The following is a 24,736-nucleotide window of genomic DNA, read 5'->3' on the forward strand; positions in this document are numbered from 1 at the left end:
GAGGTGAGGTTAGAACATCAGCACCATTCACCTCAAGACGTTTGCATTCTAAGTGCATTAGCTTTGTGGTGGACCAGTTATTGTCAGTAAAGTCGTTTGTCCTCCAGGTATTGGACTAAAAGTTCTGTTGTGCCCTGCGACGTTTAGTGCACGATGTTGATGGTCGTAGATCCATATATAATGCAGGCACACCGTCTTTGTCAACTATCATACATTCCTTTTCTTCGTGCAACTCTTCAATTTCCACCCAGCCCTTTTAGAGGGAAGTTACAAAGCCCATTAAGCCGAACAACCTTGGCATTTGGACATGGGAGAAAAGCAGGAGTGAGCCTAAGCCTCTGGAGCTGTAAGAAGCCGGCGTTAGCCTCTGCAGCACTGTGCAACCTAAGTTAGCAACTCCACTGAGAACCCATGGTTTTAAGATCTACTGCTACCAAAAGGCATGTGGCGACTGTGAGGAGTGGGTACTGTGAAAACCGCTGGCCCATTACCACTCAAAATAGGAAGGGAGCATCTGGGAAGGCATGGAGCACCTTGAGTCAGTGGGAGCACATGAATCAGGGGGAAGTCTTTTAGGACCGAGATGAGAACGTTTTTTTCACACAGAGTGGTGAATCTGTGGAATTCTCTGCCACAGAAGGTAGTTGAGGCTAGTTCATTGGCTATATTTAAGAGGGAGTTAGATGTGGCCCTTGTGGCTAAAGGGATCACGGGGTATGGAGAGAAGGCAGGTACGGGATACTGAGTTGGATGATCAGCCATGATCATATTGAATGGCGGTGCAGGCTCGAAGGGCCGAATGGCCTACTCCTGCACCTATTTTCTGTTTCTATGTAATACCAGTCACATGCAGAGAACCAAGCACACAACATCCCAAAGACCTACAACACTACTCTGCTCAACCCATGGCAGAGTATATGGATGCATCAATCACAAAAATGGAAAAGAAGCAAGCCATCCTTAACACAAAGGACTTACCCAACGGGAAGATTGTGAATAGCCATGCAAAAAGCCCAAGAATCATAGCCTGCAGAGGTATGACACATTGTACACAAAAAGAAATGTCCAGATTCCCATATTTCCTTACTCTGTTTACATATCTGTTGTGTGCTGCAAGTAAAAAAAATCATTGTTCCGTTTGGGACATATGACAAGAAAACATTCTTCACTCTTGACTTGACATAAGAGATAGCCGTTTCAGCTTATTGACGAGATCAGCTCACAGAGCAATCCTATTCCCCACTCAATTTCCTGCAACTTTTTTTCTCCATATTCCCTTCCACTGCATCTTCTTTGGCCTTGCCATGGAATTACAATTCCCCAGAATTTAGCCATATTGTGCCCATTTCGAAGCACGCAAGAATCTCTAGCCCATTAACTCTTTCCAGCTCCACCAACACATCATTTTGACCCAAGTGAGCATTATTGAGATAAGCTCAACGCAAGGTGTTTGGCTGAAAGCTGCTTCGAGGCCAAAAGTCATCTAGTTATCCCCAATTCAAAATATATCCTTCCAGTGGGAGTTGCTAGAAAATTACCAAAGGATTGAATTTTCTGTTGATTTGAAAAAATAAACATCATGCTGGCTGAGGTTAGTTAGTTCAGCAATGATTAGTTATGGAATCCTGGCTCCAGCACTCGTATTGAAAGCTCACAGAAATATCAGGGGAATACTACAGAGCTTTTGTTCTGCGTTTCCTTGTGCTACAAGGCTCCCTAATTGTAAGCACACCGAATGGAGGATAACATCACTGAAGGACCAGCTATTTCGAGATCACCGTGAATTTATCCGATGATAAACCACACTGATTAAAAACATATGACAGCACGGAACATGGGAAAAGCATTTGGCCCATCATCCTCTCTCCTGCCACAGATATTTTTATGGTTTCATTTATAATGAACTCGACAGAATGTGTTTAATCTTCAGAGGGAAAGTTTCACATAAATATTCCCTGAACCCCAAAGGCAATCAAGCCAAGCTGCGGAGAAGGTACACATCTCCACTACTCAGCTGCTTCCCAAAGACAAACAGCTCACTGCAATTCCCCATTCCATCCCAGCTGCACCCCAGGAACCACCGAGAGGTAACAGTCAGTACATCTTCTCGTACTAGTTTAACAAAATCTGTCTCCAGTGATAACACAGGTGAAATATCTTGTCAGCAGTGTGATGCTGACATTTAGTTTGTAAATAGATAAATAACCTGTTTCTGCAGGTGCGAGTGAAATATCCGCTCCTGCCATAACTTCAATACATTCTGGGATAATTTATCAACCAAAATGATTAAGGGAAGGACAGACTGGATTATGAAGAGCGATTATATAAATTGGGAGTGTTCTCAATGGAAAAGAGAAGGTTCTGAGGTGACATGATTGCTGTTTTTAGGATGCTGAAGCACTAGATAATGTGGAGCTATTTTGTTTTATCCAAAGCCGTAGATTCGGAGGATGCTGCCTGAGCTGAAATTAGAGCAGATTCTCAAACAATACCCATTATTTTGATTGGAAATTTTACACAGATGATGTACCAGGAGGAATTTTACTTTGGAGAACCAAAAGGTTCTGGCATGGTGTGAACTTTGTTTTATATTGGATTCCTGTCTAAAAGTCTTCCCAATTAACTACCCTGGCTCGCAGTTACACAAGAAACTCTCGCAGTTCACAGGAGCCTTCAGATGTATTTACAGAGTGCGGAGGGAGGTGGCAGAGTGAGATGAGTGATAGAGTTCAATATGTAGGCGTATTCGTGGCCCAAATGATTTGGATGAGATTTTGAGGACCACAGTTGGTGAGAGGAATAGGATGCTGATGGAAGAACAGAGGGACAATGTCTGTGTTAACATTCTTCTCTGTGATCTTTCATGGTTCTATTCTCTTGAAATAAGGTTGAGGAGAGAACTGATTGAGTTATCCATAATGGAAGATACAACATAGAAACATACAGCAAGGAAACAGGACCTGCAACCCACAATGTCCAGGCCAAACATGATGGAAAGTTAATTTAATCTCCTCTGCCTGCATGAGATCCACATCTCCCCATTCCCTGCATGCCCATGTGCCCAGCTAATAACCTCTGAAATTACAATATCATATCTGCTTCTACCACTACCCCTGGCAGTATGTTCCAGGCACCCACCACCCTCTACCTAAAAAACTTGCCCCTCACATCTATTTTAAATTTTGCCTCCTCAATAAGCCACCCCCTCAAATTTAGTTTAGTTTAGTTTAGTTTACAGGTACAGTGCAGAAACAGGCCCTTCGGCCCACTGGGTCCATGCCAACCAGCAATCCCCGCAAGTTAACACCATCCTATACACACACACACTCGGGACAATTTTTACATTTACCAAGCCAATTTACCTATGTACCTATACGTCTTTGAAGTGTGGGACGAAACCGAAGATCTCGGAGAAAACCCACACGGTCACAGGGAGAACGTTCAAACTCTGTACAAACAGCCTCCGTAGTTGGGATCGAACCCGGGTTTCCGGCGCTGCAAGCGCTGTGAGGCAGCAACTCTACTGCTGCGCCACCGTGCTGCCCTTTGATAAGTCTTTGACATTTCCACCCTAGGATAAAGATTCCGACTGTCTACCCTATCTAGGTCTATTATAGTTTTATAAGCTTCTGACAGGTCTCCCCTTAACCCATGACGCACCAGAGAAAACAATTCAAGTTTGTCCAAACTCTCCTTCTAGCTAATACACTTTAATCCAGTCAGCATTCTAGTAAGCCTCTTCTGCATCCTCACTAAAACATCCATATCCTTACTGTAATTGGGCAACCATGACTGAACGCAATGAATGGTATTGAATAAATAATGGCAATGAATAGATAAAGAAAAGCTCTTGTAGACACAAGGAACTGCAGATTTAGTTTTCGTTTTAGTTTTTTCTCATTTTAAAGGTAAGAAACAGGCCCTTCGGCCCACCAAGGCCACACTGACCAACAATCACCCGTACACTAATTCTATCCTAAATTTAAACTCTGCATAGGAGTTACAGCGTCAGCTTGCACAAAATTTATCCTTGACCACCAATGCCAAATGTTTAACACAGTTGACTTGAGTGGATGAAATTTGGAGAGAATGTACGGATGCATCTCTAAAGCTACTGGCTGGTATGAATCTCCAGACAAGTTGGGAAAAGCCAGGAAGGCATTTGAAAACAGAGATGAGATTTCAATTGCTGGTCAAGGATATGTTTTGTGCTAGCTGACGCTGTAACCACCTTTGCAATAGAGATCATTCTCAATCCTCTGAAATCTAGTGGTTTTCACTTTAAGATCTACACTTTGAATTTCAGTTTAGATAGTTTAGTGGTACAGCGCGGAAACAGGCAAGTCGGCCCTCTGGGTCCACGCCGACCAGCGATCCCCACACATTAACACTACCCTACACCCACTAGGGATAATTTTTACATTTACCAAACCAATTAACCTACAAACCTGAACGTCTTTGGAGTGTGGGAGGAAACCGAAGATCTCGGAGAAAACCCACGCAGATCACGGGGCGAACTTACAAACTCCATACAGACAGCATCTGTAGTCGGGATCGAACCCGGGTCTCCGGCACTGCATTCGCTGTAAGGCTGCAACTCTACCGCTGCGCCACCGCGACTGCCCTTTTACTGGGTGGTCATTATATTTTCACTCCTTCAATGTGTTCATTTAATACCTTTGCGTCTGTTAGGGAACTTCTTGGGTTGATATTAATCTAAAGCTTACAGAGTTTAAAGCAGGTTTATTTTTATTTAAGCTCTTATCATTGCTGACCTCATTTGACTCCTTCAACCATGGGAGAGGATTGCTGTGGATTGTTGAATTGACATGGATCATATGTACCCTCCATTTTTGTCATCCCATTGTATTGATAGGTCTCTACTTACCTTGTCTCTCTATGCATAATTAGAGTTAAAAGTATAATCATGTTACCTTTTGCGAAGATTGAGGATCTCTTTTCATCTTACTGTGAGTGTATGCTGCTTTCGGAACCAGGCTCCAAGAACATGACATGAGAGAAGCAGATACAGACAATATGATCCCATGACCCGGTCCACCATTTTATAAGCTCATGGCCAACCTGATTTTCACCTCAGTTCTAATTTTCTACCCATTTCCTACTACCTTGACTCCCCTGATGGAAATCCACTATCTAGAACTTGAATATTTTCAATGATTCAACATTTACAGCTTTACAAGAATTCCAAAGATTGATAATCCTTGGAGAGAAGAAATTTCTCCATCTTAAATGGGCAACGCTATTTTTTGAAACTATTGCTCACCATGAAGGAACTTTGAACTCTTATAGCTGCTTTGTCCGTACTTCTAGTCCGTACGCCCACTTCTAGTCCGTACACCCAGTCACTTCCTTCGTTCAGGAAATCGACCGAATGAACCCTTGATACTACCTCCTATACCCTCTGAAGACTAAGGATATTCAGCATCTCTCCAGCGAATCTTACCAATGTCTACACATGCATCACTGCTTGGTGCACTCTGCCCAAGACCACACTAAATCACAGAGAATTAGGAACACAGCCCAGTCCATCATATTGACCACCCTGTGAAGCATTATTTTACAATGATACCTTATTGAACACTCTCATTCCACCTATGGATAGGATAGGTTTAGAGGGATATGGGCTAAGAGCAGGCAGGTGGGACTAGTGTAGACGGGACATGTTGGTCGGCATGGGCAAGATGGGCCAAAGGGCCTGTTTGACTATATGACTTTATGACTATCTAAGTGTACAAAATTGAATGGTTATTCTACTTAATATTTCCTGAATAGACAAATGAATGAATGATAATTTATTGTCACAATGAACCACAATGTTCTCAATGAGCACTAATAAATTTGTCAAATATAATTACCGTTTTGTAAATTCACGTGCACTTTGCTTGATCACACAGTGATGTTTTAAATGTTTTGCCTTTAGTTCCTTTATAATGGATTCCAACATTTTTCCCATTGACAGATGCTAGACAAACTGGACAACAACTTTATTGTTTCTGACTCCCTCCTTTCTCAAATTTGCAAGGTATTTGCAGCTTTCCAATCCACTGGGACTTTCAGACTCTGTGATACTTTGGAATATCACAACCAATGCAGTCACCATCTCTGTGGCTATACGATTGAAAAGCAACAAAAGCGTTTCACTGTACCTAGGTACACATGACAATAAACTAAACTGAACTAAAATTCAATTTAAGAAGCAGGGTTTTAGATTCAGGCCAGTAGTCAGTCCTATTTGGTTGCCTAATACCTTTTCTTTATAGATTGTAAAGGTTTAAAGTTCCTCCTTCCCTTTCTGCCCCTATATTTTCTACCATTATTGTAGTGCTTTTATTGTCTGCTATTGTACAGACAGGTACGAAATGTATTGTAAAGACAGGTACAAAACCCCTTTCTTTGCCATTTAGTTTTAGTTTAGTTTAGATATACAGTGTGGAAGGAGGCCCTTTGGCCCACCTATTCCGCACCGACCAGCGAACCCCACACATTAACACCATCCTAGGGACAGTTTTTCACATATATGCCAAGCCAATTAACCTACAAACCTTGTACATCTTTGGAGTGTGTGAGGTAACCGAAATTCTCGGACAAAACCCACGCGGTCACGGGGAGAACATACAAACTCCGTACAGACAAGCACACGTAGCCAGCATCGAACCCGGATACCTGGCGCTATAAGCACTGTAAGGCAGTAACTGTACCGCTGCGCCACCGTGCTGCCCAAATTTCTCTAGATGATCCTCAAAGTGGCCAACAATTACCTCGGTTGTTTCATTCCCTTTGCTATCCATCCTCTTATTGTCTCTTTCTTGACAGCTTATTCTCACAATCCATTTGCTCTCACTCTGTTTTCAGTAATCATTTGCAGATTTCTGAATTTTTCCCAATCTTCTGACCTCCCACTAACCTTTGCATTATTATTTGACTTTTCTTTCAATTTGGTATCCTCTTTTAACATCCTTACTTATCCGTGAATGGATCAGATTATGTCATGTAGAGTCTTTTTTTCTCCATAGAATAGTGCAATTTTCTATCCCTCCAGTCTTTCCTACTTACCCTAAAGTCATAAGGTCATAAGGAATAGGAGTAGAATTAGGCCATTCGGCCCATCAAGTCTACTCCGCCATTCAATCATGGCTGATCTATCTCTCCCTCCTAACCCAATTTTCCTGCCTTCTCCCCATAACCTCTGACACCTGTACTAATCATGAATCTACAGAAAACATAGAATCTCATAGAATCTATCTATCTCTGCCTTAAAAATATCCACTGGCTTGGCCTCCACATCCTTCTGTGGCAAAGAATTCCACAGATTCACCACCCTCTGACTAAATAAATTTCTCCCCATCTCCTTCCTAAAAAACGTCCTTTAATTCTGAAGCTATGACCTCTAGTCCTAGACTCACCCACTAATGGAAACATCCTCTCCGTTTGCTCCTATCTTGGCCAAGGTGGTCACCAGAATAAATAGATTGTCAGTTTGATTTTTTTTAACCATTTTTGCCTCCCCAGAAATAGCAGTCCTTGAAACTGGAGAGTTTTCTCACCTGCATGTTCTAATGCTGTACTCAAAAATTAGAAAGTGAAGTGTTGTCACATGCAACACATCCTATTACCACCACCAGCAGCAATGTGTGAATCACACAAGTGCACAAGCAGCCTTTCTCTCTCTCTCTCTAATTACACCCATTCCTGTGCACACTCTCTCCTTTATTCATACACACAAAAACTTACACTTGCTTATACATTCACATACAATTTCACACAGAAACTCGCCCCCATATTAACATGCACTCCGAGAGATATTTCCACACAGAAAGACATTCACACAGATATATGCGCACATGACCGATTTTAGCTACAGTTTGTAAAGGTCAACTTCCTCAGCACTCATCATCTATGTCAATATTGCATTGCATATGAAGCCTTCTGAAGTAATCAGACTTTAACAAACACAGAAGATGAGAATAACTGAAATCATGACAGAATACTCTACGTGCAAAGGAACTCCACTTCTCTCTCTCTCTCTCTCTCCCATTCTGTTTTTTCCACTTTCAACCTGGTAATCTCTTTCCATCAGATCTGTGGCTTTCTTTTACATTGGCACAAATAATCCTTGATCATGTTCTGGTACTGAAAATGAAATAGAGCACACCCCTTGATTTCCGCTCTCAATTCTGACTGAGAATCATAGTGGAATTTCATAATTAACCGAGGGTAGAGAATGGAAAATGTGGTGCAGCCAAAGTGAGTGGTGTCACTAATTTTTAAAGTTTGGTAGCCTAGGAATTGGATCCATTCCCTCTCCTCTCTCCTCCCCAAAATACGTCCACACATATACACACGCACACACACACACACACACACACACGTGCACACACAAGCACACACACATTGGTTTTCAGTGTGAATCACATACTTAAATGATTTAACCCAGGTTAGATCACAGTTGTGAACGTTTTGCAGTGAAATTGCTCTGAACGGTTCATTTGGCCGAACATTTCCATAACACTTTGGCGTGCTCAGAATTAGACAGACCCAATGATATCAGAAGTTAAACACCATGTGTCCCCTCCATTTTAATCTGACTTGAAGCTATTAGGAACAATGATGTATTTCGCTGAACAGCTACAAAAATACAAGGAGCACATTACACTGAGAGCGCCGAATAAAAGATTTCCATTCTAACATTGATGTTTTGCACACATATGCCAGTCTCAGTTTTCAATCTTCAAGACATTTGACATCTCACCACTGTTGTTCCATTACTGATTGCAGCTCTTCTTTTATCTATTGTGTGTTTGTGAACTGCTTCCTGCTTCTGTACTTCACTGACCGTCCCCATCCTTCACACTCTATGACTCCAGTGGTATGCAGCCACACTCCATTGGGGCAGATGATCACGTGGGGAGTTCCCACACACACAAGTCACCATGCTGCTCCCCTCGCATGTTTGCCCTGATCTCCATGGCAGCCTTTTGTTAAGTGGTTGCCATTGAAAGAGTTTCTTAAAGGTCTGACATCCTTCCCAGTGATTAGAACAGCAAAGACATGACAATTGGAAGCTTTTCATGCATTCTCCTTCGGGAACTGTGCAGATCCTGTGTTACTTCTTCGTTCTGAGTATAAACCACGCTTGTACTATTTTAAATGGCTTTTCTTTTGCCAATTTTGTGGGGGGGGTTTTAGGTGACATATTTCATTCAATGTTAGCACTATACCTGGCACATCCTTACTTATCCGTACACCAAAAAATTCTGGAATCCAGTTTATAAGCAAGTCATAAGGTCATGCGATTGGAGTAGAATTAGGCCATTCGGTCCATCAAGTCTACTCCGCTATTCAATCATGGCTGATCTATCGCTCCCTCCTAACCCCATTCTCCTGCCCTTTCCCCATAACCTCCGACACCTGTACTAATCATAAATCTGTGACAAGTGACTCCTTTTATATTACAATTCATCTGCCAGTGACAAATAGAAGCCCAGCCAGGAGCCTTGGTAAGCTCCATATCCACTGCATGTGATGTTCATGCCACCATTCATTTCCTAGGCATTAGAAAAGCTGAAGCTATTGAAATCAAGTGTTAAGAGCCTAAGAGTCAGAAGTTCAGGGAAAAGACAATGACATTTCTTTACAGATCCTTTAATGCAATAAATAAATAGTTATCAATAATACAGTAACCTAATAATCAGTAATACTAGGTAACCAGACCATAACAGTCCAAAACCAATGTTCATGGTGCAACCATAACAAAGTCCAATGTAGATCATAGTTACTGAGATTGGATTACAGTTAGTGTTGTGTAGTGTTCAAGAGCCTGATGGTTGCTGAGAAGAAGCTGTTCGTGGATGTGGAGGTTACGGTTTTCAGGCTCATGTACGGATGGAAGTAGTGGGATGAGAACGTGACCAGAGTGTTGTGGGTCTTTGACGATTTGAGCTGCATTTTTGAGGCTGTGGAACAGAATTAAGCCATTCGGCCCACTACTCCCCCCTCAGCCTCCCCCACTCCCCCCTCCCCCTGTCTCTCTCCCCCTGACCCCCTCCCCCCTCTCTCCCCCTGACCACCTCTCTCTCTCCCCCCTGCCCCCCTCTCCTCTCTCTCACTCCCTCTCTCCCCCCTCCCTCTTCAGAGTTAAGCCATTCAGCCCACCAAGTCTACTCCGTCATTCAATTATGGTTGATCTATCTTTCCCTCTCAACCCCATTCTCCAGCCTTCTCCCCATAACAAGGGGTCACAGTTTAAGGATAAGGGGGAAGTCTTTTAGGACCGAGATGAGAAAGTTTTTTTTCACACAGAGTGGTGAATCTGTGGAATTCTCTGCCACAGAAGGTAGTTGAGGCCAGTTCATTGGCTATATTTAAGAGGGAGTTAGATGTGGCCCTTGTGGCTAAAGGGATCATGGGGTATGGAGAGAAGGCAGGTACGGGATACTGAGCTGGATGATCAGCCATGATCATATTGAATGGCGGTGCAGGCTCGAAGGGCCAAATGGCCTACCCCTGCGCCTATTTTCTATGTTTTTATGTTTCTAACCTCTGACACCCTTATTAATAAAGAATCTGTCAATCTCCACCTTAAAATATCCATTGACTTGGCTTCCACAGTCATCTGTAGAAATGAATTCCACAGATTCACCACCCTCTCACTAAATAAATTCCTCATCTCCTTTCCAAAGGTATGTACTTTGATCCCTTCGATGGTGAGGTGAACAATACCCATGATAGACCAGCAATGTCTACCACTTTCTGCAGCCTCCTTCATTCCTAGGCAGTAGATAGACACAAAAAGCTGGATTACAGTTAGTGTTGTGTAGTGTTCATGAGCCTGATGGTTGCTGAGAAGAAACTGTTCGTGGATCTGGAGGTTACGGTTTTCAGGCTCATGTACGGATGGTAGTAGTGGGATGAGAACGTGGCCAGAGTGTTGTGGGTCTTTGACGATGTTAGGTGCATTTTTCAGGCTGTGGAACAGAATTAAGCCATTCGGCCCACCACTCCCCCCTCAGCCGCCCCCAATCCCCCGAGTAACTCAGCGGGACAGGCAACATCTCTGGAGAGAAGGAATGGGTGACATTTCGGGTTGAGACCCTTCTTCAGACTACATTTGAGTTACCGTACCAGGCCATAATGCTACCAATCGGAATGCCCTCTATCACACACCTGTAGTCGGTTCAATAGAGTCTTCAGCCACAGACTGAGTCTTCGAAGGAAGTACAGGCTTTGATGAGCTTTCTTTATAATTGCATCATTGCGCTGAGCCCAGAAGAGATCTTTAGAGGTATGGACACTCATGAACTTGAAGCTACTAACAATCTCCATCTGTCTCCAATTTCCGCCAATGAAGACAGACTCATGATTCCCGAGTTTTCCTCTCCAGAAGTCAACAATCAAATTTGTGGTAAACCCAGCCCTCAATACAGCTTTCTCTGATTTCAGTTATTATGTTTGGTTAGAAGTTACTTGGTTAGATCCTTTTAACTTGGTATCCACCATTTTTCTGAGCAGAAATCCTGCTTTCAAAGCTCTTGCTAAAATCCCAAACATCATCAGATTTTCCAGGCTGGATTTGAACCCCACCACTAAAAGTGGCACAGATTTATGGACCCATAATATAGATGCCTTGAATGCGTATATAAGCAGCCGGAGACAAATGCGCATGCATAATATTAGAGATGAGCATCTGAATGAGGTAAAATTAGACTGTTGACATTCTGACTTTTCGATCTTGCAATTCCAAAGCTTAAATTAAACCAGTTGTATGTTTGGGGAAGCTCATTATTCCAGTTCTCTCTATGCTGGAATTTTAATACCAACTATTGCAGATTGGTATGAATAATCATATTACAGATGATGATTTTTAAATATGGTAAGTAAAATATATATACAACTCATTTGCTGTGAGTCAGTTTTGAGTAATTGCCCAAAGCCTCATCTAATTCTTTCAGGACATCAATCCGATCACCTCCCTGCACTGAATGACAGATTGGAGGCCATCCCTGGATATTGGACTCTGACCCCGCCAACATCACTCTGCCACCTCCACCTCCCTCCACACTCTCTACAAGAGTCACTGCAGCCTCCCATGGTCTGCTCTGGTTTCTTGTGCAACTGAGAGCCTAGGTTGTTCATTTGTCCTTACATTGTGCACCCAGACTTTCGCCAAGATTATTTTGTGACAGGCCAGAGAATCCTATCTCTTTCCTATCACCCAAGAAAAAATGTGTGAGAAATCTAAGATAGACACAAAAAGCTGGACTAACTCAGCGGGTCAGATGGCATCGCTGGAGGAAAGAAACAGATGACGTTTCGGTTCGAGACCCTTCTTCAGACTGAGAGTCAGGGGAAAGGGAAACGAGAGATATTGACGGTGATATAGAGAGATATTTAAAATTGCTTCAGTGTGTGCACTAGAATGACACGAAATGCAGCACATGCCAGTTTCTTAACGTGCTATTAGGCAATATTGGGGTTTTTGTGTGGTTGCTACTTTGATTGTATTTAATTTTGGTCATTCATGCACAGCTATATGTCATTACGAGAGCTCTTAGATTTGTACTACTCATTGTAACCACAGTTTGAAACTGTGCAAGGCCTTTAAAGTGAGATGGAGGAGTGTCCAACGAATAAGGGGGCAACCAAACAGCCCTGAGGATGACCTGGAGATCATTGTATAGAGATGGAGTTTGGAGATAGAATCAACGAACTAGCCCCCAATGACGACCTCCAAACAAATAAAATAATACATCAAGAAAGAGTCAATGTTGACTGATTCTCTTTCCACTGATACTTCCTGCCCTGCTGAAGTTTCCTTGTATTTTCTGTTTTTATTTCAGATTTCTAGCAAATGGAGTTTTGTTATTTTCTGTAATATATAACCTTCTTAAGCTCAATAATGTTCACAAAATTGAATTTTACTGCAGCTTCTTGGATGGAAAAAACATTAATAGAGACCCACAGACACAGATACTCAGATATCCTTTTAAGTGGGGTTTAAGCAGCCTGCTTTCCTGTGCGAGGATAACACTCTCAGGCCAATGTGACAATGGCAACATAACCTGCACACTGCATGACGTCTGATGGCACAGCTCTTTGCCTGGAGTCCTTTACAGTATTTCAATTTAGGGACTCAAGAATTAAGTTGATTCCGAAGATAGACACAAAAAGCTGGAGTCACTCAGCGGGACAGGCAGCATCTGTGGAGAGAAGGTATGGGTGACGTTTCATACCTTCCTCAAACTAATCTGAAGAGGGTCTCGACCCGAAACATCACCCATTCCTTCTCTCCAGAGATGCTGCCTGTCCCGCTGAGTTACTCTAGCTTTTTGGGTCTATCTCAGGTTTAAACCAGCATCTTCAGTTCCTTCCTCCACAATTGAGTTGATTCGCTGACGTCTATGCAAAGGGACACAGATTTGATGCTTCAGGTCAATTGATCAGAACGGATAGTTTTATCAGAACTGATCGTCAACCTGAACCATTAGCCCATCTCTCCATCCACTGAAGCTGCCTAATCTGTTGAGTATTTACAGCATTTTCTGTTTTTGACTCAGATTTCCAGCATCTGCAATATTTTGCTTAAAGATCAGAAGATTCAAGTTGCACCTTATGCACAAGCAAGCCTGTTCACATCACAAAATGCTGGAGTAACTCAGCAGGTCAGGCAGCATCTCGGGAGAGAAGGAATGGGTGACGTTTCGGGTCGAGACCCTTCTTCAGTCTGGGGCAGAGAGGGGGAGGGAGGGGGGGAGTGGAGGGGAGGGGGGAGGAGAGGGGAGGAGAGGGTGCTGCACCAATGCAGGAGAGGTTTGGGCCCAACGGGTCCACTTGGCCTAGTATCCCTCTAAACTCTTCTTATCCATATATCTGTCCAAATATCTTTTGAAAGTCACAATTATAGCTACCTCTGGGAGCTCTTTCCAGATACAGGCTAATTTCTGAGTGAAAAGATTGCCCCTAAGGTTCCTCTTAATTCTCTCACCTCTTACTTTAAACCTGTGCCCTCTAGCTTTAGAATTTCCTGCCCTGCATCAGGGGAGTTTATTGTAGCACCATGTCATATTTACTTTCATTTGATGCAGTAACAAATTCATTTATTTTTTAGACTACCTTTCCACTTTTGGCTAGTCTTCCCAGATCATAAGCCAAAAATAACTATGAGGATAAACACGAAATGCTGGAGTAACTCAATGAATCAGGCAGCATCTGTGGAGGGAAAGGATAAGTGCCGTTTTGGTTCAGGACCCTTCTTCAGACTCGAATTCTGTGTTGACTCTGTACAAGAGTCCTGGCCTGAAATGTCGTCTATCCATTCGCTTCACAGATGCCATCTGACCTGTTGTGTTACTCCAGCACTTTGTGTTTTGCTCAAGATTCCAGCATCTGCAGTTCCTTGTATCTCCATAACTATGGGGCTATTCCACACCTACACCAATGAGCTCTTCCATTCTCATTCAGAACTTGAACAGCACAGTGGTGCAGCAGTAGATTTGCTGTCATACAGCGCCAGAGACCCGGGTTCGATCCTGACTACGGCTGCTGATTGAATGGAGTTTGTACGTTCCCCCTGTGTCCTGCATGGGTTTTCTCCAGGTGCTCCAGTTTCCTCGCACACTCCTAAGACGTACAGGTTTGTAGGCCAATTGGCCGTGTGTGTAGATTGCTGATCAGCACGGATTCAGTGGGCTGAAGGGCCTGTTTCCGTGCTGCATCTCTAAACTAAAAAAAAAACGAAACTTCCTTTTGGTTGAGAAGCTTTCACTTCATCCCATTAAGAAATATGTATTCAGCAGCCCCCAGGGTAACGTACTGATACCAGGAATAAAAGGTATCATGCCACTGACATAGCTCTTCATAAAAGACTTGTTCAACCTGGCAAAAGTACACCCACGGAAGACAATTAAATAAACCTCAATAATCAACTGTGACTAATTAATAAAATCAACAATTTCAAATTAGACTGGTTGATAAAAGTATAATTCATGTTGGCATGCATGTAGATAAAAGAAATATAAATATTGCCTGGCAGATATTACATTGCAATATCATTTTTTTTGGAGCTGAATTTTTTTTTTAAATAATGGAGGATTGTATCAGTAGTGCAGCCAGTTCAAGCAAGCTAGTGCACAGCCGACAAATTGCCAACGACTTTTCATCATTCACAATGTTGAGCTGTCCCATATCACTCATTGTGCTAATCTCTCGCGCGTTGCTTCTATTTGAGTCTCTTTAGGTGAATCCATTTTATTTTTTTTATCAATCTGGCTGAGAACTTGAACCATATGTTACACCTTCATTTTGTTTTAACAAGTACTTCTGGTACATAGTCATTACCAGCTGTTGTGTTCTACAGTTTGTTGTATATTACAACACGTACTGAATTCAAATGCTAAATACTCGCTTTCTTCCTAACTTATCCATCAGTTTTTGGTTGATTGCATTCCTTAGTAAGATAGGTGGCACAGTATCCCAGTCGCTAACAATGTTTTGGCAACATATTGTCTAGAGGTTCTTTGGAAAATGATAGAAATTCTGCAACAAATATGCAGCATCTCTATCCTTCTGCCTCCCCAAAAGTGTCAAAATTTCAGAACTCCATGCAGATACAGATGTCCTGAATTGAATGGACCGCATAGCAGCTTTCTAGCTGTGCTCCACTGTTGGACACCATCTGAGGATCTGTGGCAGAGCAAAACTTTGTCTGCTGAATTTACACCAATTTAGACCAATGTTGCAGGAAAGCCACCCCATTCATTTGAATTGAGAAGATTGAGAGCAGGGAATAAGTATAAGGAAATATACATTTTTTTAAAAATTAGTTGTGCTTGTTCTTATGTTTTTCTTTCGTGAAAATATGTTCTTAAATCTTCAGATTTTAGTTTTTTTGTTGTTTTACTTTTAGAGATAGAGAATGGAAACAAGCCCTTTGGCCCACCGAATCCACGCCGATCTCACCTTTACACTAGTTCTATCTAATCCCATTTCCCCACTCCTTACACACTAGGGGCAATTAATCTACAAATCCGCACGTCTTTGGGATGTGGGGGGAAGCGGGAGCGTCTGGAGGAAACCCACAAGGTCATAGAGAGAACGTGCAAACTCCGCACAGACAGCACCTGAGGTCAAGAATGAACCAGGGTCTCTGATGCTGTGAGGCAGCAGCTCTACCAGCTGTGCCACAAAAAGCTATGTGCTTTGGGGTTTTTCTAATGTTTTACTGTTTCTTGATTTTGACATTAAATATTTAAATTTTCAATCTTTTTTAATGTTTTTGAATAACATGGGCATTCAGAAGTCTTCAGTATTCTTTCACTGATGACAGCTGACAGAGTTGGGGGCATGGTTTTGTGGGCTGTCAAAGGTTTTTCCTGCTGGTATGTGCTTTATAACACAATATGAAGTGACCTGTCTCCAAGACGACCCTATGTTCTGCAAGACACTGACCCCAGACAAGGCCTTGGCATTTCGATCTGAACCAACCTAGAAAGTAGGCATCAGGGGATCTGTAAACGATAGGTATGCATATATCTGTATGTCAGTGGTGAACTCGGCATCTTACCACCAGCATCCAGCTCTGACCCATTGATTTCCAAGTGTTACGTTGACCAGAGGAAAGGAATATTCTTAAATCATTGCTAGAATATGAGAAGACAGATCTGTTAAACTGGAGATAGACACAAAAAGCTGAAGTAACTCAACGGGTCAGGCAACACCTCTGGAGAAAAGGAATAGGTGACGTTCCAGGTGACGTTCCTTCTTCAGACTGGAGCCGAGCTTAAGAGTGTAGATGCATTCAGACATTCTCCCTGTAAACTGTCAGTATAGAATTCTGAAAATAATTTATCAAGACCTTAAATGTGGCTTAATGTAAATGAGTTTTGAAGCAAATGAAAATCAAAAATTGCAGATGCAGTAAACTGAAACAAAAACATAACATATTTAAGAGAAATATTTAACAGTTCAGGAAGCGTCTGTGAAAAGAGTTAATCTTTTAGCCCAAAGACCTTACATCAGAATCAATTGATATAAACATTCTGGGACATTCTGATGAAAAGCCTTTCAACATGAAAATATTAATTTGTTTCTCTTTCTGCTGAGTGTTTTGAAGTTAATTTACACTTCATCATGAGAGAGTTGTTACAGTATTTCTGGAAGGCATTCTGCGTTACATGGTCTTAGGGGTGGCACGGTGGTGCAGCGGTAAAGTTACTGCCTTACAGCATTTAAAGAGCCAGAGACCCGGGTTTGATCTTGGCTCTGGGTGCTTGTCTGTATGGAGTTTGTACGTTCTCCCCGTGACCCGGTGGGATTTCTCCGAGAACTCCGGTTTCCTCCCACACTCCAAAAACATACCGGTTTGTAAGTTAATTGGCTTGGTATATATGTAAAAATTGTCCCTAGTGTAGGATAGTGTTAATGTGTGGGGAGCACTGGTGGGCTGAAAGGCCTGTTTCCATGCTGTATCTACAAACTAACCTAAAAATTACCTCAGGTCACATGTTTGCACTCTTACGATAATATACAGTTTCCTCACTAGGTGCTCAATGAGCAAAACCTAAATGAAACTTCATGCTAACATGTCGATGAACATATATGGGTGAAGAGTAACTTTGCATACAATAGTGCTTTGATGTTTAAAATGTAAAGGATAAGCAAAGGATGAATGATCAGAACAAAGTCTGAACTTCCTGGATTTGAGCTGAGAACAGCACAACTATCTTCCAGAGCTGCTATTTCTGAACTATGAGCAATACTTAGTTTCATTTTATTAAGTGAGAACTTGATGTATTCTTTAATAATATTAAACTGTATGTACAAACAATTAAATAATGCAGCCCCAATTTCTTGCCAAGGATATCATTAGAATCACTCTGAAGTTCTTTCTGTGAAGGGGAGAACCAGCCAACATTTGGAATGATAATTCCTGTTGGAATTTCAGTCTTCCCAATATGAAGCCAGCCTCGTGTGCATCTCCCATAATCCAGGCACTGTCCAATATTCATCAAAGGAAAGGTGCACATGGACTCTCACAAGAACCACTGAAACTGCAATTAAAGAGGCTAAATCTCCAAATTAACATTGGCATCCCTGACACTGTCTATAACCAAGGAAATGATTTTGCTCGAAGTAAAAAAGACAACAATTAGATATGCATTTCATAACTGTAGCAATTAAATTGTATAGTATTTTAAAGTTTCTATCCCAACGATTGTAACATATTCTATTATATGACAACTAACATTATGTAAATAACATAAAATATGGTACACAAAGCAATAAACATGGTTCATGTTAAAAATAAGCAAATGTTTGACAGCATAACAGCTGCTTTGCTTTAAAAATGTCCTAGCATTTTATAACAACAATATGCATTTATAAAACACTTCTAACATGAAACATGTCCTGTGATGTTAGTGTTTTATGTGATAAAGCAAATGTTATTATTTACAGTACATAATCCATTTTGGATATCTAAAAGCATATACTGTTGAAGGGATAAGATGTACTTTCAAAACTGAGTTCACAAATGTTACCCTTGCAATACTACTTGAGTTTTGCCAAACCCCACGTTTCTGCTTGTCTGTTCTCATGAGAGGTGAGACTGAGAAAGAAGGTGATAAAGAGATTGACAGTACTTGATGTTGTCAAAGTCCAAAACACCAGATTTTCTAGCCCCTATGGAAAATAACAGAAAATGTGAAGAAATATAGTACATGATAAAAGTATGGTGGATGGCAACAGAATAAATTGTTTCTGACTATATAAAGGACTCAGTGAAAGGTTCAGTGATAGACATACATAGTGAAAGGTTCTGTGATAGACAAAGTGGCTGATTGCTTCCTCAGCAGCAGACTTCATTACTGAAATGTTACATTCAGATCATACTGCTTTAAATGTCACAGATGCATTACTTTCCTATAATATATCACTGTTGTAAAATTTCTATAAAAACACAATTCTGCGAACATATTTCCTGTTAGTTCTTTGGCTGTTGATCATCGACTGTTTAAGTCGGGAAAGCACCTGCACACTGTCAGTGTTTCCATCACTGTGCTCTCATGCATTCTTTAACTGCTGTTAACTTTAGATTAGTATGGATAATGCATAATACTACACAGGTAGGCTCAAATCAGGATGGAACAATGAACAAAGGAGCCCTGTGGGCTAAACAGTACATTACACAGACAGATTCATTAGGCAGAAAAAATAATGTATCACAATGGGAGTGTATATGAGCTAAAATGCTAATGTGAAGCTGCTTCAGGTGGAAATATTTTCAGAACCAAAACTAGTCATCAAATTATTTCTTTATTCCTGTCAATATTCTGATTTATTCCCTGAATGTGGATGGCACTAGCAAGGCTGGCAATTATTGCACATCTCCCTTCGCTCTGTGCAGGAAATGATGAAGCACTGCAGTTTTCGTGTGGTGAAGATGCTCCTCCAATGCTGTTCGGTTCTTGCTTCACTCATCACACCTACAGCAACTGAGCCTAAAATATGTAAAAATGCTTAATCTCTGTTCTTGGTGCCTGTCAGAGGTGCCTAAGAAAATGAACCAATTCAAAACTGGGTCAGATGGCTTTAAGACATCTTATGGTGCTTAAGATTGATCCTCTAAATAGCCCCCATTGTATACTTCCAGCACAATTAAATACAGGTATCAGGATTCAGCTTATGTCCTAAGACACACACAAAAAGCTGGAGAAAAGGAAAAGATGACGTTTTGGATCGAGACCCTTCTTCAGACTTATGTCAATTTATGTCCTAATGCCTCAAATGCAAAGAAACAGAATAGGTGCTCTGCATACCAATTTAAAAGCATATGCCAATTGATAAGTGCATGTACACATTTGCATCTTTAGTTTTGCCAACTGGCACATTGGCCAGTGTAGTATTAGTATTCACCAGGAGTGTGCAGTGTTGGAATATTGTAACATAATCAGAAAGCAATGCTGATTTAATACACAGCACTGCTAAACTGGACTGTCTAACAACATTTCATAATTTACCTGTATGGGAGCTACCCCAGCAACAATGAAAGGAACTAGCTTGATCAGCAATGAACATTCAACAAAAAGTACACAGTGGTTGCGGTTTGTACCATCCACAGAATGCACTGCGTTCACTCACCCTCACTACTCTTACAGCACCTCACAAGTCCACAAACTTTACCTCCAAACTTTGGCCCCATAAGTTAAGATCCAAACTTATCTTTATCTAGGGTGGTGAATCTGTGGAATTCTTTGCCACAGAAGGCTGTGCAGGCCAAGTCAGTGGATATATTTAAGGCAGAGATAGATAGATTCTTGATTAGTACGAGTATCAGAGGTTGTGAGGAGAAGGCAGGAGAATGGGGTTAGAAGGGAGAGATAGATCAGCCATAATTGAATGCTGGAGCAGACTTGATGGGCCGAATTTGAGGAAGGATATCCTTCTCCAAAATTTGAGGAAGGATATTCTTGCTATTGAGGGCGTGCAGCGTAGATTCACTAGGTTGATTCCCGGAATGGCGGGACTGTCGTATGTTGAAAGGCTGGAGCAATTAGGCTTGTATACACTGGAATTTAGAAGGATGAGGGGGGATCTTATTGAAACATATAAGGTAATTAGGGGATTGGACACATTAGAGGCAGGAAACATGTTCCCAATGTTGGGGGAGTCCAGAACAAGGGGCCACAGTTTAAGAATAAGGGGTAGGCCATTTAGAATGGAGATGAGGAAGAACTTTTTCAGTCAGAGTGGTGAAGGTGTGGAATTCTCTGCCTCAGAAGGCAGTGGAGGCCAGTTCGTTGGATGCTTTCAAGAGAGAGCTGGATAGAGCTCTTAAGGATAGCGGAGTGAGGGGGTATGGGGAGAAGGCAGGAACGGGGTACTGATTGAGAGTGATCAGCCATGATCGCATTGAATGGCGGTGCTGGCTCGAAGGGCTGAATGGCCTACTCCTGCACCTATTGTCTATTGTCTATTGTCTATTGTCTAATTCTGCTCCTATCATTTATGATATGATCTTATCCTCCTGATAAGAACAGCAGGAAAATGGGAACAACAGTAACTTCATTGCAACTTGGAAATATTTGTGCATTCCTCAATCAACACTGGATTGAAATCTTGGAACATAAGAAATTGAAGGAGAAGCAGGCTGTTTGCACACTTGTGCTTACTTTAACATTCATTCAGATTTCGGCCAGTCTCTCACTTCAGCACTACCGTCCTGCACAAACTGGATATCCTTGATTCTTTGATTCCCTGCTCCCAATAGCCTTGCCGGGTGTTCAGGGTCCAGGTTCCTTGGTGCAACCACAATGTTGCTTCCCTTTAACAGATTTGGGTTGACTTTAAATAATTGTAATTGCTGGTAGTCACTGAAAAAATTGGACACCCTCTGGGGTGAAACATTAGAACTGGCTGCTTGGCCAAATCATTATAATGAGAAGGTAGCAAGTATTTGGCATGTTGCCTGCATTAGGCTGACAAAAAGTAAGTTAATTGTGCAACACAATCATATCATATCATATATATACAGCCGGAAACAGGCCTTTTTCAGCCCACCAAGTCCGTGCCGCCCAGCGATCCCCGTACATTAACACTATCCTACACCCACTAGGGACAATTTTTACATTTACCCAGCCAATTAACCTACATACCTGTACGTCTTTGGAGTGTGGGAGGAAACCGAAGATCTCGGAGAAAACCCACGCAGGTCACGGGGAGAACGTACAAACTCCTTACAGTGCAGCACCCGTAGTCAGGATCGAACCTGAGTCTCCGGCGCTGCATTCGCTGTAAAGCAGCAACTCTACCGCTGCGCTACCGTGCCCATTTCAGTAGCTGTCCAATTTAAACCAAAAATTCTGAATATGCACATGTTTATTTTATTAACTTCTTTTATTTTAATTCCTTTCAACATTCTTATACCAATAGGGGCAGTATTAATGTGAAAAGATTCCACCATACTGTATATGTTTCACAATGGGTCTGCCAAACTTCATTAGCAAGGGTTAACACGAACATGGACTTCGCAAGAATGAATCTCAAGAATAAACTGTCTCAATCAATAATTTAGTATTCAGCCTTCAGTTTTAGTCTCATTAGCACTAAGTATCACAATCAAAGAATTTGTTTTTTGAATAATATTATAAAGAGTTACACTTAATGGCTGATTGCTGATAATATTGTTTTGTACAGTCACATTTGTACAGCAGCATTTGCAATCAGCTGCTTTTCTTATCTTTTTATTCCCTACTAGTTTTGACTAAGCTGAAAGTAAAATGGCTTTGAAGATGAGATGTCCAGTGCAGTCTAAATTACTGTCGTCTTCTTTCAGCTCTACCCTGTTCTCCATACTTCAGCTCTATACTTCTTTCAGCTCTATACTATGAGGCTGCCCAGTGCCACAGCGACTTAACAGAGGACACTCAAGCTGCTATGGCAAATAAGCACAATGCCTCACATTTTAAAAAGAGTTAAAATGTAGACTTTCTTCCGTGAACCGTTTTGTTCAATACTTAGCCTATTCTATGTCATGTCTTCCTTCACCAATTGCACTTTCACCTATATGAAATGGGCAGGGTGTGGATGGCTACAGATGCGGTCTTTTGAAAGCTGTCACTTTTGAGCCACTTTGGAAGTTACGTTTCTTTGCCTCGTTATGTTGCTTTACCTGATTTTTTTTCTTTTGGACTGCTTATCTTTTGTTGCTGGGTCGGCATGATTATCTGCACGGCAGAACTTTAATTGCGACTGTCTGGCTTCCAGCTGCTATTTCACTTGGGCAATCAAGGAGCAATTGCAATCCTTTGGGAGTTCCCAATGTCACTCCTATATTTGGAAAAGGAAGAGAAGCCCTTGAGGGGACAAGAAACGCAGGTGCAACCAGACCTGATACGGTATATCACAGGTCCTTACCTTGGGCTCCACATTTATTGCCCTAGACAGCGCTTATGGGGGACATTAGAGTAGACCCAGAGTATTTTATAACTCTGCTTCACAAAAGGAGGCAACCAGGATTCATGCTAACACCCAGTAGCATTAGCAGAAAACTTTATATGTCTTCATAGGATGTGAAATGCCCCAGACCCTTTCACCATCTGAGTCCTCAAGCCGCAGCTATATCCTTCCACTTTAGTCACAAAGCCATCTACAGATACATCATACAAGCAACAATGGTCTGATTTGAAAGAAGCTTTCACTATTTAGTTCTCTTTGCAGAAAGAGGATTTAAATCAGTAGGACGTAGAGGTTTTGCTGGTGACAGCATTCCAATGAGTGTTGAGCGTTATGAATGGTCCCCAGTTACTTAACAGATCATCAAGCCTATACTGTATATGTACCAAAAGGTAAATTGCAGTTTGTCTCCAGGGAACACTTCAACTTGTTAAACAAGGATGTCTACCTTGCAGCCATCTGCTGAGACTTGGATACAATGTCATTATATTCCTTGCTCGCATTATCCTTCTGTTCAATCCCATTTCCATTCCCACCCCACCCCAAAAGCCACAACAACGTTAAAGCTCAGAATAAGAAGTATTTAACATCCATTTTGTTTCATTCTTGCAAATGCAGAGGCATTAGATGTTGCCATTTACATCCACTTTCCTTTAAGTGGCAAATCATTTTCAATTTGAACAGATTTTCCGTGTTCCTCAGGAAGCTACCTGCTGGTTGCAAGTTCAAAGTCAGTCCTCGGAGTGTGTACCTGTTATTCAAATAAATGAACACCATAAAATTGCTTGCATGAAGCCCAGTGCATCAGAATCTGTCAGCCCTGATTTTGCCAACAGTTTTAATATTTCCTTCAGTTCACCAAGATATAGCTGGAACGCATTCAGTTCCTCAAACCACCATTGCAGCAAACCAGCACAAGAGGGAAAGGTACATAAAAACAGGAGTGAGACATGAATTAGTGCAATGAACAGTTATTAATAGTAAACTTGGAATACTAATTAATGTTAATCCATGTTGCCTATTACTTTGTGTGGGAAGGAACCGCAGATACTGATTTAAACCAAAGATAGACACGAAATGCTGGAGTAACTCAGCAGACAGGCAGCATCTCTGGAGAGAAGGAATGGGTGACATTACGGGTCGAGACGCTTCTCGACCCGAAAGGTCACCCATTCCTTCTCTCCAGAGAAGCTGCCTGTCCCACTGAGTTACTCCACCATTTTGTGTTGATCTTGCCTATTACTTTGAAGGTATTTATTCACAAAATGTTGGAGTAACTCAGCAGGTCAGGCAGCATCTCGGGAGAGAAGGAATGGGCGACGTTTCGGGTCGAGACCCTTCTTCAGACTGATGTATATCAGGACATCAGTCTATTCAGGACATCCATCAGTCTGAAGAAGGGTCTCGACCCGAAACGTCGCCCATTCCTTCTCTCCTGAGATGCTGCCTGACCTGCTGAGTTACTCCAGCATTTTGTGAATAAATACCTTTGATTTGTACCAGCATCTGCAGTTATTTTCTTATATTGCCTATTACTTTGGTGTCTTCATATTGCTTTACCTAACTGATTGGCTCCTGATTAATCAGTTAAAAAATTCTGACCCTTGTTTTCCATTCTTTACTTTCTCCTCATCACTATTTCTGAAATCTCCTTCAGACATATACATTTGTGAGACATCTGTGTTCTTCTAATTCTGGCCTCCAGAGCAGCCTCGATTTTAATTCCTCTACCTTTGTTGGTAATTCCTTCAGCTGCCAAGGTCTTAAG

The 24,736-nt window shown here is 41.7% G+C and overlaps 1 protein-coding gene across 2 annotated transcripts in view; it reads left to right on the forward strand.

Annotated features, from left to right (window-relative positions):
• Positions 1–24,736, forward strand: part of LOC144594034 (PC3-like endoprotease variant B) — a 1,240,467-nt gene that overhangs the window by 1,215,250 nt on the left and 481 nt on the right. The gene's annotated exons all lie outside the window — the stretch shown is intronic.

The sequence above is a fragment of the Rhinoraja longicauda genome, chromosome 5 (assembly GCF_053455715.1).
Source record: "Rhinoraja longicauda isolate Sanriku21f chromosome 5, sRhiLon1.1, whole genome shotgun sequence".
NCBI classification, from domain to species: domain Eukaryota; kingdom Metazoa; phylum Chordata; class Chondrichthyes; order Rajiformes; family Arhynchobatidae; genus Rhinoraja; species Rhinoraja longicauda.